Source organism: Alligator sinensis, unplaced genomic scaffold, assembly GCF_000455745.1.
Source record: "Alligator sinensis unplaced genomic scaffold, ASM45574v1 scaffold512_2, whole genome shotgun sequence".
Taxonomy (NCBI): domain Eukaryota; kingdom Metazoa; phylum Chordata; order Crocodylia; family Alligatoridae; genus Alligator; species Alligator sinensis.
In genome coordinates this window covers 1371581-1389389 of record NW_005842182.1, presented here as the reverse complement: position 1 = coordinate 1389389, position 17809 = coordinate 1371581, and the positions used below count along the sequence as shown (strand labels likewise).

The following is a 17809-nucleotide window of genomic DNA, read 5'->3' as shown; positions in this document are numbered from 1 at the left end:
TTTTCAGCAGCTTCTATCTGTCTGGTCCTGGACAGGAACCTGAATGCAAAGGGCCGTGGCAGGAAGGAGAGATATCTAGCAGCCACAGATACACCCTAGGAGTTCATGAAGCATTGTTCCTTAGTGGACATCTGCCACCACCTGGACAAAGCCACTTTCTTTACCTACATCACCATGGAGGCAGCTCTGTTGTGTCATTCCTTGCTTGATCTCTTGCCTGAATATTTTGTGAGTCCACACCTCCAACATTAGGTCAGCCACTTTCCTGGATGACAATCTGATGCAAAGGTAGGCCCTTCCCACCACTCTGAGATGAGATGCGAGTATAAACCTTGCCTGGCTCTTCTATCATGGCTATACCTGAGGATGACAGTTGGCAGAGAGGTGACATTGGACTGTTGGAGGAGGAGCTTATAGAGCTGGGGAGGTACCTGGCTGCATGTTCCAGGTACACACTGATCTGCAGAGAGTGTTAGGAGAAGTGAGATGAGACCTGGGCATTTAACAATCAACCAGCTCAGGGCACCTTTGTTTGGTCAAACACCTAGCTCCCTTTTGATATGAACCATAAATCCCACTTGTATTGTACCCCGATCAGAAAGCAGGTCACCTGTCTTTGGCTGATCTTTTACAGATTTAGAGCAGATTGCGAGAAAGGACAAGGGCTTTTTATGTTGACCTTTTCTGTTTAGATCTGAATGACGCCAACAGAGAGTCTTTATGGTGGGAAACCACAACTAGCTACTTCTCACTCTGGCTGAGTTCATGGAAGACCTCTGTCTGATGCCCTTCAACAAATTTCCAGGCACTGATGGGCTGACTGAAGTTTCACCACACATTCTGCAATATCCATGGAACAGATATCACCACCATTTGAGTTAAGTCAAAGAAAAACACACTGAGCCACCTTTTTGCAGGAGGCCTGTACTTCGCCAGCTGTCAAAGTGGGTCTGAGGAACTTTTACCCAACTATTTTTCTGCAGTATGAGCTCCAAGGTTGTGGTAAAGACCTCCTTGCTGAAGCATATGAACCATTCTGACCAGACTTATGCTGTCCTAGAATGGACAATCCTTGAGCACCTCCATTTGGTGGCTCTACGACCTTCGTATGGTGTGTATAGATGGCGTCTGACTTTTGACACCCTGTCCCTGGACTGGGAGAAGGCATGATAGACTGCAAGCATCTCATAGACACTCTGCAGGCATTGGCCCTTGTCTTGTTGGGTTCGTCTGTGTGTTAAACCTCAACTAATCCTTTCACTTTTTGTTAAAGAAGGTGTCCAGGCTGTGTTTTCTGGTCAACCATATGCCAATTTTACTATTGGACTTGGGTATAGGCAAGAGATACTTGCTTACACTATCAGAACTTCATATAGAATACTGTACCAAAATTAACAAATAGCTGTTACTGAACCAAATACAGCCCTGTCTACAAAGAGAATGAATTTCTTCTCCACATACTAATTAGTAAGGGAAGATGATGGGTGTTAAAAGTCTGTAACTAAGATACTCAGATATTACTGTGATGGGGCACTGCTGCTAGCTCCACCCACATAGTAATGGTTAAAGTGTGATCTATTATTTAGACCTTTTTTACTGCATCTCAAAAGTATCCTTTTGGAATACTTCTCAAATTTTTTTGTGGAGCTTTCACTCTTAAGGGAGTAGATCTAGATTGTAGCTACCCTATTTATCCAACAGGCTCAACTGTATTTAATACTTGAAAATCCCTGGAGGAAAAGGGTTTATGACTAGTGAACTGATCAAAGTAATTGAAACAATCAACCTCTTCAAAACAAAAAATGATTCATTCACAGGGCAGGCAACAAACAATGAAAACAAGAAAGGTCTTAATATCTAACCTAAACCTCCATTGCTGCAACTTGAGATCATTGCTTCTTTTTCTGTCATTTGCCACCACTGAGAACAGTCCAGCTCCATTCTCTATGTAACCACCCTTCAGGTAGTTGAAGGCTGGTATTAATTCTCCCCTCAGTCTTTAAACCAAATAAGCCCAGTTCCTGCAACCTCCTCATAAGTCATGTGCCCTCTAACCATTTTTGTTGCCCTCTGCTGCAGTCTCTACAGTTTGTCCACATCCTTCCTGTAGTGGGGGGCCAAAAACTGGAAACAGTACTCCAAATATGGCTTAACAAGTGCCAAACAGAGGAATAATCACTTCCCATGATCTTCTAGCAACACTCATACTAATGCAGCCCAGTATGCCAGTATTATCCTTCTTTGCAACAAAAGCACACTGCTGGCTCAGATTCAGCTATCTGTCCACTGTAACCCCCAAGTCCTTTTCTCCAGAGCTGCTGGTTAGCCAGTCAGTCTCCAGCTTGTTTCCTCATTCTCCACAGTTCTGTTCATAGACAAACAATATTAAACAATTCTGTTGCTCAAATTAATTTTCCTGTACTGAAAGACCAACAGATGATTATGGAAACAAGTATAAACATTTAATATTACATAAGGAAAAGGCTCCATTAAATGGACTGTTTAGATTAATCAAATCCAGTATCTTCAAATTCTGACCATGCGTTCTGAAGACAGGGTAGAGATGCACCTTCAGAGCGCTCAGAAGTCTGACTCACATTTAGGATTAGAGTATTCCTGATGCTGGCAACCATAATGGGAAAGTTAATGCCTGTCAGCCTAGCTATTTTAGTATATACTGTTTATATATTAGCATTTCAAAGGATCTATGAATTACAAATCAAAATTATCACCAGATGTATAATTCATAGAAGTAACTGGGCTCTGTTACTTAAAAAATGTCAGATTTGTCATGAAATAAGAAAAACTGTTAGGTGCTTTTGTGAAACAGCTATTGTGATAGTAAATGAATAACTTCCATTTGAAAATTACTATTTTAAATAATGAACTTTGCTCTAAAAATAGTTATACATACATTAAGTGTTTCTACTTTTTAGGCTACTGGCAATGTCATATAGAGAATACAAAGTATTCGCTTAAATAAAAGTATTTTTGTGCATTTCATGATCATTAGAAAACTTTATATATACAAGTTTTATATATATTATTATATATTTAAAATTTTTTAACAGAAATTACATCAAGGCATAAATTACAGTTAATTTAATTGAATATATAATTTGGGCTATTGCAACTAATAACATACCCTGTCCGATTTTTGGTCTTAAAAACTTATATATATATATATATATAAATAACTTTTTAAGTTATATATATATAACTTAAATATATAAGATTATATATTTATAGTTATATAAAGTAAAGTTATAGTTATATATAGTAAAGTTATATATATATAACTTTTTAAGACCAAAAATCGGACAGGGTTATGTTATTAGTTGCAATAGCCCAAATTATATATTCAATGAAATTAACTGTAATTTATGCCTTGATGTAATTTCTGTTAAAAATATTAGAAAGGGGATAAAGAAAGAGGATCAAGTCTTGGTTTTGTTTAAAACCTTCTAACACAAGGATTTCACTGCTCACACGTAGATATAAATTCAAAAGGTTCATACTTAAATTCCATATATTTATATGTATAGCAAACATATAAATCAAAATAAAATTAAGCTTTGGGACATGCATTATAATATTAGAGCTCAGGCAGAATATGCACTGCTAAAGGAACAAATATCATTATTACATTGCTTAACTCCAAGCATGACATGCTCTATTATAATTTGATGGGAAAACTAAAAAAAATAATTCTTCATGGTCACAAGAAGGGTTACTTTGCTAGCTGCATAGCAAGCATCTCATGGATACAACAGGACGAGTAAGTCCTTCAATGTTTTAACTAGAGAAGATATAGCTTTTCATTTTGAACCCTCAGAATAGTGGGTAATCTGAAACCCTATACAAACTTCAGTACATAGTTATTACAGAGTGTGCTTATCCTCATGAATGAATTATGCAGATTTAACACCAGACATGTTAACAGCTGTGTGTATATTAAGAAAGCTCACTGCGAATTTTAATGGATTTAGATTTTGTTTTGTTTTTTCTAGATTTGCTCATTACAGACATAAAGACTCCTTAGAAAAAATATGCTCTTTTGTTGGCCTTCATTTTCCCAAAGATAATAGCTCTTACTGTCCAGTGTTTAAATGACCTTTGCTCTCCCTCCTACTTTGTTTCCCTTAAGAATGCTATTCATCCTTTTTGTAACATTTCAACTCAGTATTGCCTTATTTTCTCTGGCCACTCTTGTCCTATTCTTTTAAAAAGAAAATATTATCTCTAAAAACGAAAAGAAAATAAGTTAACATTTCTGAGGATGCTCAAAGACAAGTATTCATTGACTTTGAACATTTCACACTGTTGATTTCTTACTTCAGCTAATCCAGAAACACTTTTGACCATAAACCTACCAAATAGCGAACTAGTGGTCTACAAAGCCAGTAATACAAATAAGACAATATATCATGTTACAATAAGATTTTAACAGTAAGAGAAAATATTTCCTTTATCCAGTTCTCCATCGTGTTTCAATTAGGGCTGTCAATTTTTTGGATTTAACACGCACGATTAATGTGTTAATTTGTTTTTGAGTTAATTTTTTTAATGCACGTTAATCACTGGTGGTGCTGGTGGAAAAGTGGCCCCCTCTCCTCCTCACTGCTGCCAGGACACCCCCCCCCCCCCCCCCCCGGGAGAGCTGCCAGGCACCCCCCCCCCCCCCCCCCCCCGGGAGTAGACTCAGCAGCTGGATGCAAGTAAATGGTGGTGGGAGGGGCCGGATTGGAGGACCAGGTCTTGGGGACTATCTAGGATGTGTGTGTGTGTGTGTGTGTGTGCGCGCGCGCGTGCATGTACATCCAAAAATTATTATAATAAATTGGAATTCTATTACTAACAGCGCGATTAAAATTGCGATTAATCGCAACTGTTTTTTTTAATCTTGTGATTACTTTTTTTAATCGTTCGACAGGTATTTTCATGGGAGAGATGGTATGAAGGTGACAAAGAATATATGAAATGCCACATAAACAACCTACTTTGCACATAAACTATTGATTTGCTTAAAAAGTCTGTCTATGCTAGAGAATTTGCACAAACTATTTCCACCACTGCTAAACTATTTGTGAAAACCTAATCTAGAGTACAGAGTAAGTTTCACAGGGGTCCCAGCACCCTGAATACTAACTAATGTACCTGAGCCAATGGTAGAAATGGTAGGATTTCTTCTTAAATCAACAATTCCCCAGTATGGTGTCACATAGTAACCTAATTTGTTTGTAAATTTTAACTTCTGAATGACTTAAATACCAACAACTTATAATTTTCACAAGTACTATATACAGCAGACCATACACTGAGACCTTAATTGTAACTGCCAGTGGCCATCAGCCTTCTATCATCCTTGTTAGACACAATTATGTCCACAACTATTTACACAACCCCTTATCAACAGACACAAAGCCCACTACCAATGGTGGGGGATAATTAATTTGTTAAAGGGAAGTACGCAGAATGGAAAAACTGGGCCAAAATCCCAGTTGTGATGCACAGCTTCTACATAAGTCACTTACTATGATCATAACTTCTGTTCCATGAGTAGTAAAGAGGTGAGGTGAATAAGACAAACTGAAGACATCACAAGATTACTACAGTATCTCAAATTTCAATATTTATGATTTTTTTAAATTCCAAAAAATATGGAAGGCACAATATAGAAACATTCTGAACCTGAACTCTTAAAAAATATATATCAAATAGAGGCACGTGCATTGAAGTATATAAAAATAACCATTTAGCATAGCCTATCTATCAAGAGAATAAAAACTAAATCCATTTTAATGGAAAAAGAATACACAAAATATACTACTAGCAAGATAAGGCTGTACATTGTCATACTTTGCTTGCTGTCAGAGAACATAAACACAAAAAAAAGTTAACTCAGCAAACAAGATGCAGTTTAAAACAAACAAAATGCAACAGAAAAAAGTCAGGTTTCTAGTTGATCTGGATCATGAGTCACTGAAGGGACAGTCAAGAGAGCATTTGTTTTCTGTGAAGCAGTGTCCCTTAAGAGAACTGCTTTCTTCCCTTCTCCTTTAGCTCACCAGATAGTCCCTTCCCCCCTTGAGTTTCATGCTAGTAAATAAATGACGTCTTTGTTTTTCTTTTCTTTCTATTTATATTTCACTGGCTCCAAAGGCCTGATATTTCATAGATTCATAGATTGTTAGGGGCTGAAAGGGACTTTGCAGATCATTGGGTCCAGTCCCCCTGCACTAGGCAGGAAAAGACAACTGGTCAAGTGACCCCAGTGTGGTAACTGTCTAGTCTCCTTTTGAAGATAAAGATTTCACTGCTGCATATCATTAGAAATAATAAAACATTACTATTATGTTGTACTATTATGTGTACATTAGATACACAATATGTATATACCCTACTGAAGTTATTTCCACACCATGCAAAACTCCGTGCTGCAGAAAACTGATGCTCTTCTTTTCAAACTCTCTTCAAAAATATTTTAGGGAAACTGGTAGATTGACATTAGCATTTTTTCTTCTCTATCCTTTTTCTTTCCTGCTTCTTTCAATACTGTTTAATAGGACAAATGCCAGCCACAGCATGCTTTTGACTATTCGACTAATTCACTCTCAAGTAACTGTGCTAGCCTGTGCCTGCTTTTGAGGAGAGCAAGATGTGTTCCCACCAGATTTTAGTATTTTTTAAAAACAAGAACAAAAATGAATTCTGGTAAATTTAGTGCTAACTGTCCTATTTTCCTTAACAATGTATCTCTGTTGTATCTAAAAAGAATTGGTCTTCTCTTGTGCCTCCCCATCACTTGTTTAGTTTAACAATTTCACATACACACCTTCTCAGTCTCCTCTCACTATCCCCAACAGATTGGTAAAATAAAAGAGGAGTAATGTTTCCATTCATTCACATAATTATAAAACTTACAAATACATAAAACACATGCACAAAATCTTGACATGATGTTAAACTGTTGCACCTAGAAGTATGAAGCTAAAGCAAAAGCCACTTTAAAAGTAGAAGCAGCATAAGGCTAACAAACAGCACATACTGCCTCTATAGCTAAACTATCAGCGGTAGAGTAACATGCTATTCTACAACTTATCCTTCTCAGAAAATGTTGCAGTTTTATGACATTAAATATACTTCACTGTCTTTGAAGCCATTGTTAGTTTTGGAGACTAAGAACATAAAAAACACTATCTTTACATTGTAGGCTTCGAATTAAAGACTCAATTATCTATTATAGACCTGTATTCTTGAACTAATAAAGTTTAAACAGTGTGTGAGAGCTACATCCTCCCTTGCTGACTAGCTTGAATCCTTCAGGCATGAAGATCAAGGAAGACTGCACTTCTTTTGAATAACATTACATTTCACAAATTCTGTTACCGATTATAAGATGTGGCTGTCTTTACCTGAAAACAAATTAACAAAACCAACCTCTATTTTTCATCTCATGTGGAGATTATTTTTTTCCTCTGCCATATACTTTCAGAGAATTAAAGGTGGATAAGGTTTATGCAAGCCCAAGAACCCTCCCCCTTTGGCAGTATAATACTTAGAATTCACAGTAAAAAAGTAGTGGTTCTGACCACTCTGATTTATTCTTATTTCACTCCCAGTTAATCTATTCGACTACAACATCTGCACACAGCTAATACAGGTTTTTTCATCAATAAACTGCTTGGGATAAGGACTGCGTCTGTTCTAAACGGCTAACACCACAGTCTCTGGCATTACTCTGAAATACAAATGAACAAACAATAATACATATGGTAGCTAGATTCAGGAAGTTGTGCCAAGAAACTAACTTCTGTTTACCTTATTCATAGACTAAAGTGGGTTACTCTTTTGGAAGAACACACTATTTTAGTAGCATGTGTAAATAAAAAATTGGTGTCATTCTACACAATTCCACTATGGTTAAATGTTAAAATTTCAATCTGTTAAAAGAAATCATTAGCTTCAGGATTGGCATTGTAGATATCAAGTGAGCCCACTGAACACACCTTGCAAGCTTGGGAGTACCAGAAAATGTTACGAAGTCTACAAATTACAAAACATACATTTAATCTGTGGGTTATGACAGATTGTATTTGTGTTTCTCTGGGAGGAAGAGTATTTGTATTGCCAGTTGCATCTCCCTGTGTATTAGGGGTGTGCCAAGCAGGCAGTATTTGATTCGGATTTGGATTCAGTCTGATTCAGGGGACACCGATTCAATTTGCTTATTCGGATCGCTGTCCCAATTCAATTCAGCCGAATCTGAATCTGAAGACTCAATGCCGATTCAGAGAATCAGCAATTTGGCCATAGACACAGCTTTATATGTTGTTTCTACATACCTCGAAGTACCAGGCGCAGCTCGTGAATGCTGAGATGGTGGTACAGATGGAGCACCCCATGCACTTGGCAATTGTCCCCCCCAGAACCCCCCGGCTCAGCGATCAGCCACAGGTGGACCCTGGGTGCCCCCCCCAGACCCAGGAGGCACCAGTCATCAAGCCGGGGGGCGGGAGGGGGGTCCCCCACGTGCTCCGTGGCAGACCCAGAAGTGGACTAGAAATACTTCTGGTCCACTTGCGGGTCTGCCGCCAATTGTGTGGGGGACTCCCCATGCTCCTGTGGGACGCTCCATCTGCCCCATCATCTCAGCATGCATGAGCCGCACCTGGTACCTCAAGGTATGTAGAAAAAAACCCCATATAAAGCTGTGTCTATGGTTGAATTGTCAAATCTCTCCGAATTGATTTGAAGGCTTCCAATTCAACTCGGAAAGATTAATGGGTCACCTGATTCGATTCGGATTCGGAGATTCGGCCGCCAAATTGAGCTGAATCTCCTCCAAATCGAATTAGCAACCGAAGCTTGGCACAGCCCTACTGTATATCATGTTCACTGTTATTGGAATTAATAAGTGTACAAAGATGACATGAGTGTCATGAGTATATTACATGTAAGGAAGCAGAAAAGTGAGATTTCTGGAATAAACCAACCCTCCTTTGTGAATTGTGTATGTATAATACTTTAGCTTGTTATTCATAGTTTGGTGTATATAGTGATTTATTAGCTTTGTAATATATATAGTATTTTAGTCTCTTTTAGCTTGTTATTGTAGGTGGATATTTTTCTTAATAAACCATTGATTTGTTTCAGTTTATTCAAGCCTAAACCTCAATCATTTGTTTACATAAATTATCCCTAATCATCCCAGGGCGGCGCTGTGACCAAGCAGTGAATACCCTGAGGGACACGATTGTGCCCTTCCCCTTAATTGGAAACTCTGATTAAAACTTAAATAAAACACGACTTCAAACACACTCAAGATTGGTCTTTTGATGCCAAAGCACTTATTTCACAGGGAGGTTTTCTGTAACAAAGCTTGCATATGACAACTCAAAACATTGTTCTTGTTCCTGATTTATTAAAACATTCATAACACCTAATAAGATTAATGGAAGATGCTAAGAATTAGGACTTCAGGTGAGCCCAGCCCAGCCTTCATAAATGTTAAGCAGCAGGATATGATTAAAAGGTTAAAAAAAGATAGGACATTTCCTTGCATTTGTTATTTTTTGAGACTCTGTGGTTAGAACTCAGAACAGCATCTCAAGGTACCCATCTGAATAGCATAGTGGGTCTCTAAGATGAATGATACTAGACAATTAACCTGCTGTTCCCCCATACTGCTATCACAATTTGAAACCACTTTCAGGACATGGTTTCCACAGCAACCACACCAGCAAAAGTGTCACAACTACTGTGTTCTATCTCCAAATCTAAAATTATAGTTTAAAAATCTAAATAAGAAGGACCATTTTAATCAAAATTTGATTTACGATTTCATAAGAAAATATTCAAGGCATCTGCCCTGAGAAACTATCAGCATATGTACTTTAAAAAGTTTATATCAAGATACAAACAATAGTACATATGATGGGCTGCATGGCATGGGCTATGCTAGGAGACAACAGTCACAGCTGGTCTAGCTCTGTTGCAACTGCTTTTCCATATTTCACTCACTTTTCTTTGTGGCTTTCACCTTTTTTGGTGATTTTTTCCAAGCATGGTCCAAAATAAAAGTGATTTTTCTGGGGCTCAGGGGATAAATTTGAACACACATGTACATCGTTCAACTCCTAAGTACAAAAAAATACAAATCTTGAATGGATTAATGCAACTGGGTTAAAACCTTAGCTTAAAGAAACTTGGTTGAGAAAGTTGGTATTCATCATTAGAACAATCCTCATCACTGAGGAAAGGTGCCTATGAGTATTCTGGGGGAAACCAGGTTGGATTTCATTGAGCCCTGGACACTGAAAACTGCATTCAGCACATTCTGCATGGTGTTTTTATTAAATGCAAAAATATTCAGCTTAGGAAGACTGTTCTATATGTGCATGCTAACAAAAAGAGCACACACAATAAGGGGAGAGAACTAGCAGTTCTATATATAAAGTGTGTATACCTTAAGGAAGATCATTCTCTCCTGCAGACTTAGTAAAGTACAAGCACTTCATCCTGTACACTTTGCAAAGTGCGTAAGAGATATTAGCCAAATTTCTCTCTAGAAATTGAAGCAATTAATAACAAGTAAAGTATACGCTTTACTTGTTTTTAATTCCCCCAGTTTACCTGCTTCATAGAACGGACACTATGAGTTAAAAATAAATCAAGGGAATTAGGAGAAAAATGGCAAAGGCAGTCATTGAGAAGATGCTATTTCCAGGTGCCAGGCAAAGTTACAAAGGTAGTCTGCCAAGACTGAGAGCCAAAAACCAAAATGACACTCAGTAGTTAAACAGTGGTGAAATGCAGAGGGCTTATCCTTGGCATCATCCTGTGTACCCTGCAAAGTGCATTGGAGTTGGGAGTCTACAACTTGCAGAGCCTTTGGTTCTTGCTCATAGAGCCATGGCTTCAAAGACATTCAGTGGTAAAGGGCTCTGTCCACACTGGGCCACAGTTGGGTGGCCACAACTTCAACTGAGGGGGAGCTCTTCCTTTGCTGTGCTGTGTCTGCTGCAGTTGGGCACCACAGGTTTTGATAGAGGGGAGCTCTCCCTGTGCCATGCCACAGCTGGGCATCAGGGAGAAGCAGTGGAGGAGGTCCAGGTCCTAGCATTTCACCACTGGAAAGAATTACTGACCCTTACATCAGATCGCTTTTAATGTGGTGCTAACCACATTTTTGCAAGTTTGTCTTTTTTTCACTAATTTTTTCTTTATATTAAAATCCGCACAATTTGAGAATTGTCATCCAAAAATATATATTAAAATATGAAGTTTATAGGACTAAACATTAGAAAAACAAAATCAGGAAATGAGGTTAGGCTTATCCCAGGGCCGTCCAGCTTCTGAGTGGCTAAGGGCCACATGCTGCATGAGTTGCGGGCCCTGGGTCACATACTGGAGCCAGCTGCCTAGAATCCCCGCTCCACAGGCACTGCAAGTGCCACCACTGCATGGCTAAAATGACCCAGCTCTTCCTCCCTGTTGCCACTCCATACGCAACACAAATTTCCCCACTGCACAGACGATGCAAGCTCCCACCACTGCCACCACTGCATAAGAGCAGGCTCACTAGGCCAACTCCCGACATGCTGCCCTGCCCCAGAAACCCTGGTCACCATAGCAGGGGCAGGGGGGAAGCGTGGGGAGTGGTAACTGGGCAGGAGCCCACAGGCTGGATGTTAACCCCTCTTCAGCTGGATGTGGCCCATGGGCTGCCAATTGGACAACTCCGGCTTTCACAAAAATTTGGCTCTCATCTATTATGTATAATATCATGCTTACATCTAAAGGCCTTAATCTGTTATGTGCCCTGTAATGATACATTACATACCATTACAAAGGATTAATGGACTATTAATAATAAAGTAGAATGAAATACAAATGCTATGCACATTTGAAGGGTAACCATTTGCACAGTATTATCAAAGAAATATTGCATGACTATGGACAGAGTTAAAGCTGGGTAGAAATGTAACCACAACTTCATGATTTCCTGACTTCAGTGCTTTTGCTGCCTCACACAACTTTTCTAATACAACACTGCAAACTCTTGAGAAGAGACCATTTTTCCATTTATTGCACTATATGAAAAGTCATATAAGAAAAGAACATCAGCATGTATAATTCATATCCCGTTTAATTCCTGTTCATTCCATTTTACGTTTCATCAGAACACAGTGCAAATGAACAAGTGCTAATCTCTGGCTATGGACAGGCATTATATTTGTGTCAGGAGAAATGCCTTTCTCCTGGCATAGCCAATCAAGGGTTTTTTCCTGGAAGAGAACCAGCTCTACCACAACAATGAGAGCACTCCCAACATAGGAAGATCTCTCTCCCGTGTTTTCCTGCACCAGCCTTGACAGCTGCACACATCTCTTGGACCACCATCCAAGGACCACCAGTATCTCTCAATCCTCTGCTCTCCATCCCTCCAAGGTGGAGAGAGCGGGGGATGGAGAGCATTCACCCCATGATATGGATGTGTCAGGAAGGCTTGTGGGGACCCTGCTGTTGGTGCTTGAAGGCAGCAGCAATCCCCACTGCTTGAGCACTCTGAAAAAGTCCTCCAACTGTTCAACTGCTGGTGCAATCCATGTTCCCCCTTGCACAGCCCCAGATCACCATGGTTCACTTCAAGCCCCAGTGCCTCTGCCTTCGGCCGCTGCACTGAACTGGGGTGACATAAGGGCTGTATGCGAGGAAGGGGAGGAGGGGCATTATTTCCCCATGACTCATCTTGTCCTGGGTATCCCCCATGTGGATTTAACTGAAGGAATGCCCCCTGTCCCACCAGTCAGCTGATTATCACATCATCTTTCTTCCCAAAGGTGCCGTTCTATTGTCAAGAGAAAATATGAAAGATGGTGACAGAAAAGCCAGTGATATTCTTAGTTTAAAATTGATTCTCTAACACTATAAGAAACTATTTGGGAGCTAGCTGCTCAACACTAAGGCCTCAAACAGGAGCTAGACACCCACATCCCCATGTGTAGGGCTGCAGTGTTAGCTTTGAAGTTCTGTATGGGGGAGAAACTCCCCCCAGCACAGCACATGCAGAGTGCTGTGCCCACAGGCCCTTGGGATCCCTGGTCTGAGGACCTTGGTTTTGGGAAGGCACAGGGAGCACTACCCCACCACTCAACTATTCCTGGTTCCCAATCACATTATCTTTTTTGTATAAAATACTATGAATCAAGGAAGGGAAATATACAGATGTTCATTATTCCAGTAGAAACTTAATGCTTGCACATGACCTAAGACTGCTGGACTACACTGGACACATAATAACTTTACAGGCAAACCCCTCTTAATGTGGTTTTGGTTAACGCTACAGCGCTCATTTAAAATTGATACCAGATTTCACTGAGAGCTCAGCCAGTTTCACTATAGCGCTCATTGGAATCAGCAAGGAGAAGGTAGGGTGGGTGGGGAGAAGCAGTGGTGGTGGCAGCAGCAAGTGGGGTGAGTGGCAGCAAGTGGGGGTCGCACCCAGGGCAGGGTGGCAGGAGCACCAGTGCCTGGGGCCATGCTGGCAGGGGCTTGTGCCCATAGCGGGGCAACAGGAGTGCCGGTGCCTGGGCTGGCACATAGGGCTGGAGCAGTCAGGGGCAGGCAGGGGGGTGGGAGAGGCAGTGGTGGTGAGAAGCAGCAAGTGGGAGGGTGAGTATGAGTGCAGGGCCTGCACTGGTGCCCAAGCCGGTAGAGGCCCAGAGCAGGGCAGCAGGAGCGCGGGTGCACACTGGCACATGGGGCTAGAGAGGCGGTGACAGCAAGAAGCAGTGTTGAGAAGCAGCGGTGAACAATTACAGTAAAAGCTCTGTTATCTGGCATCCCCCATTCCTGGGGGATGCCAGATAACAAAATATGCCGGTTAATTGAGCAGCCCCGGCCACCGCTTCTCACGCTGCATCCAGGGCGTCCCTCTGCCCCTCCCGTGGCATTGCCGTCCCTCCCACGGGGCCCTGTGGGCCCTGCAGGACATGGAGGCGGGTCCTACACAGCCCCACACAGCCTGTTATGCCCCTGGGCCATGGGGGCTCGGCAGAGCTGGCTGCTTTGCCCCGAGCCATGGGGGCTTGGAGAAACAGTGGGCACTTCCGGTTTCACTTTATCTTACAAGCCGGCATGCTGGTTAGTGGAGCATGCTGGCTTGTAAGATGCTGGATAACAGAACTTTTACTGTATTTCTATTTACATTCATTCCTATGGGGAAATGGGTTTTGCTTAACATGGTTCTGCTTAACGCTCAGTTTTTCTGGAACCAATTAAAAGCGCTAAGCAGGGGCTGCCTGTATTTAGCATTTCTCATTTCTTCCATCTTCCAGCCTTGGTTCATCAAAATTACTGTAGTTTTGATTTCAACTTCATTCACTATAGTTTCTAAGCTACTGTAGTCTCTGATGACATGCCATTTTGCAACTTTGTACTTATGATACTTTATCAAAACATACCTCTGGGCTTCCTTTTGCTATAGCACAATGGCAGGGGAGCTATTTATCTCCCAATTTACTGTTCTTTCACTGCTTCGGAAAGAAAAGACAATGCAAAACAGATTCTAACCAGAGCACGTGGGGGCTGGGGTAGTGTGGGTGCTAAGGCACATGGTGTCCAATTCTAGCAAATCTGCAGATTCTGCTAAAATACCTAGTCATGCAAGGACATGAAAAAGGAAGGACCAGAATGTGTGGCACTAGATGGGAAAAAAAAAAATGGATATGGACTGATGTATGTATAGCATAAGCCAATTACAACTCCTGTATGTTGTCCACATCTTAGCTCCGTACAGTAAGGTAAGGTAGTGATCACGACTGCTTGATAAACCATGAGTTTGGTTTTGAATCTGATGTTGCAATCTTCAAATACCCATTTCATCAGTCGTCCAAAGGCTGCACTTGCACATTTGTGGCGATGTTGGATTTCTCCATCTATGTCAGCCTTCTGCAAAAGATGGCTTCCAAGGTACAGGAAATATTTAACGTTCTCTGGGACTCACCATAAATCTGAATTACTAGAACTGGGGACTGCTCATTAAGAGCTTGTTGATGGAGGACCTTAGTGTTCTTGTATGCCTCGGTAAAGATGCTGATGATTGCCTGAAGATCTGCTTCTGAGTAAGAACAGCATCATCAGCCTGCTGGATCTTGGTGATTAAGGTCAGGGTAGTCTTGGTTTTGGCTATGAGTTGGCTGAAATTAAACAGCTTGCCATCCATGTGGTGGTTTAGCTCCACTCCAACTGAAAGCCCGTTGGTTGTCAGACGTAGCATTTTGGTAAAGAACACTGAGTAGAGCATTAAGAGTGATGACGCAGCCTTGCTTAACTCCAGTCGCAAACTCCAAGGGATCTGTGATAGACCTGTTACTTAGAACCACTGCTCGGATACAGTCATGGAGCAAGCAAAGAATGGTGATACACTTCAGTGGGCAATTGTACCTCAGAAGGATCCTCCAGAGTATTTCTCAGATGACAGTCAAAAGCTTCCATGAGGTCAAAGAAGGCCATATAGAGAGGCTTATGTTGTTCCTGGCATCTGTTTTGCTGGTGGAGAGTGGTGAAGATCATATCAGTTGTGCTTCTTCATGCTGCAAACCAACATGGAGATTCTGGGAGGAGCTCTTCAGCAAGTGGAAAGAGAAGCTTCAGGAGGGTTCTTGCAATAATCTTTCCTGTGGTGGACAGCAAGGCCATCAAGGAGTCATCATCACCAACACCCTGTTCCACCAAAAAAACAGTAAAAGACATGGCAACACCTGTGATCTAAGCATTGGCACTTGATTGACTATGCCATTAGTCATGCCTGGAATCTGGAAGATGTTCTTATCACTTGAGCTATGCTAGGAGCCGATGACTGCTGGACCAATCACCAACTCATCCTCTTGGTTATGTCACTCAAACTGGCTCCCAAATGACAGCTGCAAGAGAAGCAATACCAATGGAAGGTAAACACTGAAGGACTTAAGGACCCAATCAGGTAACATATATTCATTCCACTAGTGCCTCAATGAAAAACTGGCAAATTCCAATCAACAAAAATGGGAGAGAATGTCAGCAGCGCTTGGGGTACGTTTAAATCCACCATCATAAGGATCTGTAAATAGACACTTGTTTTCTGGTAGAGAATCCATCAAGATTGGTTTGATGAGAATGACCAGGAGTTCCAAGAGTTGACTGACCACAAGTGCAAGGCCTTTTGTGCTTCGCAGAACGACACCAACTTCAAGCAAAAGAAACTGATTCACCAACAGGCCAAAGCAGAGGTCCAAAGGAGGAGCTACAATATAAAGAACAGAAGGTGAGAAGACAATGCGAAGGAGATCCACCATCTCACTGACATCCACAATATGCATGGTTTCTTTACAGCCACCAAAGTCCAAGCACTCAGGGACCACACCCTTGAGATCTAAGGATGGAGAAGAACTGATCAAGGAAAGAGGACCCATCAATGCCCATTGGAAGGAGCATCCTGAAGACCTTCCCAATAAAGACTCCTGCAACATCCAGTCAAAGAATCTCAGAATCCCTGCAACCCTTGATGACGTGAGGAAGCCATCAAGCTGATGAAGAACAACAAGGCACCTGGAGCAGAAGAAATCCCTGCGGAAACCTTCCAAGCAGGGGGGAAAGGAAGCTCCATGCCCTTATCTTAAAGATCTGGAATGATGAGGAAATCCCAGATGACCTCAGAGATGCCATGATTGTAACAATCTTCAAGAAAAAAGACAGGTCTGACTGTGGAAATTACAGACAATTCTATCAAGCTTTCAATGCATTACAGAGGATTTTGTGAGGAGAAAAATAATGGATTTAATATAGACACACAGTCTAAATGAAATACATTCAAGAGTGTTTTATGCTGAAGACAACCAACAGAATTCATATGCAGATACTAAAAAAATACCACATTTACCTCTTCTCCTCCAACAAAAATATCACTGTCTCGTCATGAGTTAGCACAATAATGGCATTTCTTTCTTCTGTTAAGAAAATCTATGCAGACTGCTGAGGAATACTGAATTCCTATTCTTTGACAATAATCCAATACAAAGAACTACAGTGCTAACATGGACATTAAACCAAAACAGTCATTAGATCATTTAATACCTTGACATCAACTAGAACCATGTTATAAAGTATTTGGCACCGGATGCAATAGAGTCAGAACAACTGATTGTAATAACGAATGTATTCTCCAGAAGACCTCTAGTATACGCAATAAAATAATCACTGATTGCATATTTACCTCTGCTAACTCTATACAAACCCCCAAATTTGCATCCACACCAGAAGACAGGCAGGTTATCCAGGCTGACCTGGACAGGCTCAGCAACACGCAAGTCCTTGACTTCAGGAAAGCCGACTTTGACAAGCTCAGGAGGCTTGTCAGTGAGGCCCTAAGGGACCGTGACCACAGGGAGAGGGGAGTTCAAGAAGAGTGGTTGCTCCTCAAGGGAGTGATCCTCAATGCACAAACTAAGTCTATTCCATCTCGGAGGAAAGGCAGCAAGAGGGCACAGCAGCCCCCCTGGCTCTCCAGGGACCTAGCAGACCTCCTGAGGCTAAAAAGAAAGGCCTACAAAGGGTGGAGGATGGGAGTCACCTCCAAGGAGGATTATTCTGCACTGGTCCGGTCCTGTAGGGAGCAGACCAGGAAAGCCAAGGCTGCAACTGAATTCCAGCTAGCTTTGAGCATCAAGGACAATAAGAAGTCCTTTTTCAGATATGTGGGGAGCCGGAGGAAAAGCAGGGGCAACATTGGACCCCTGCGGAACCAGATGGGGCAACTGACAACTGA

The 17809-nt window shown here is 41.3% G+C and overlaps 1 protein-coding gene across 3 annotated transcripts in view; it reads right to left on the bottom strand.

Moving 5' to 3' along the window:
* Positions 1–17809, bottom strand: part of SH3RF1 (SH3 domain containing ring finger 1) — a 158219-nt gene that overhangs the window by 99259 nt on the left and 41151 nt on the right. The gene's annotated exons all lie outside the window — the stretch shown is intronic.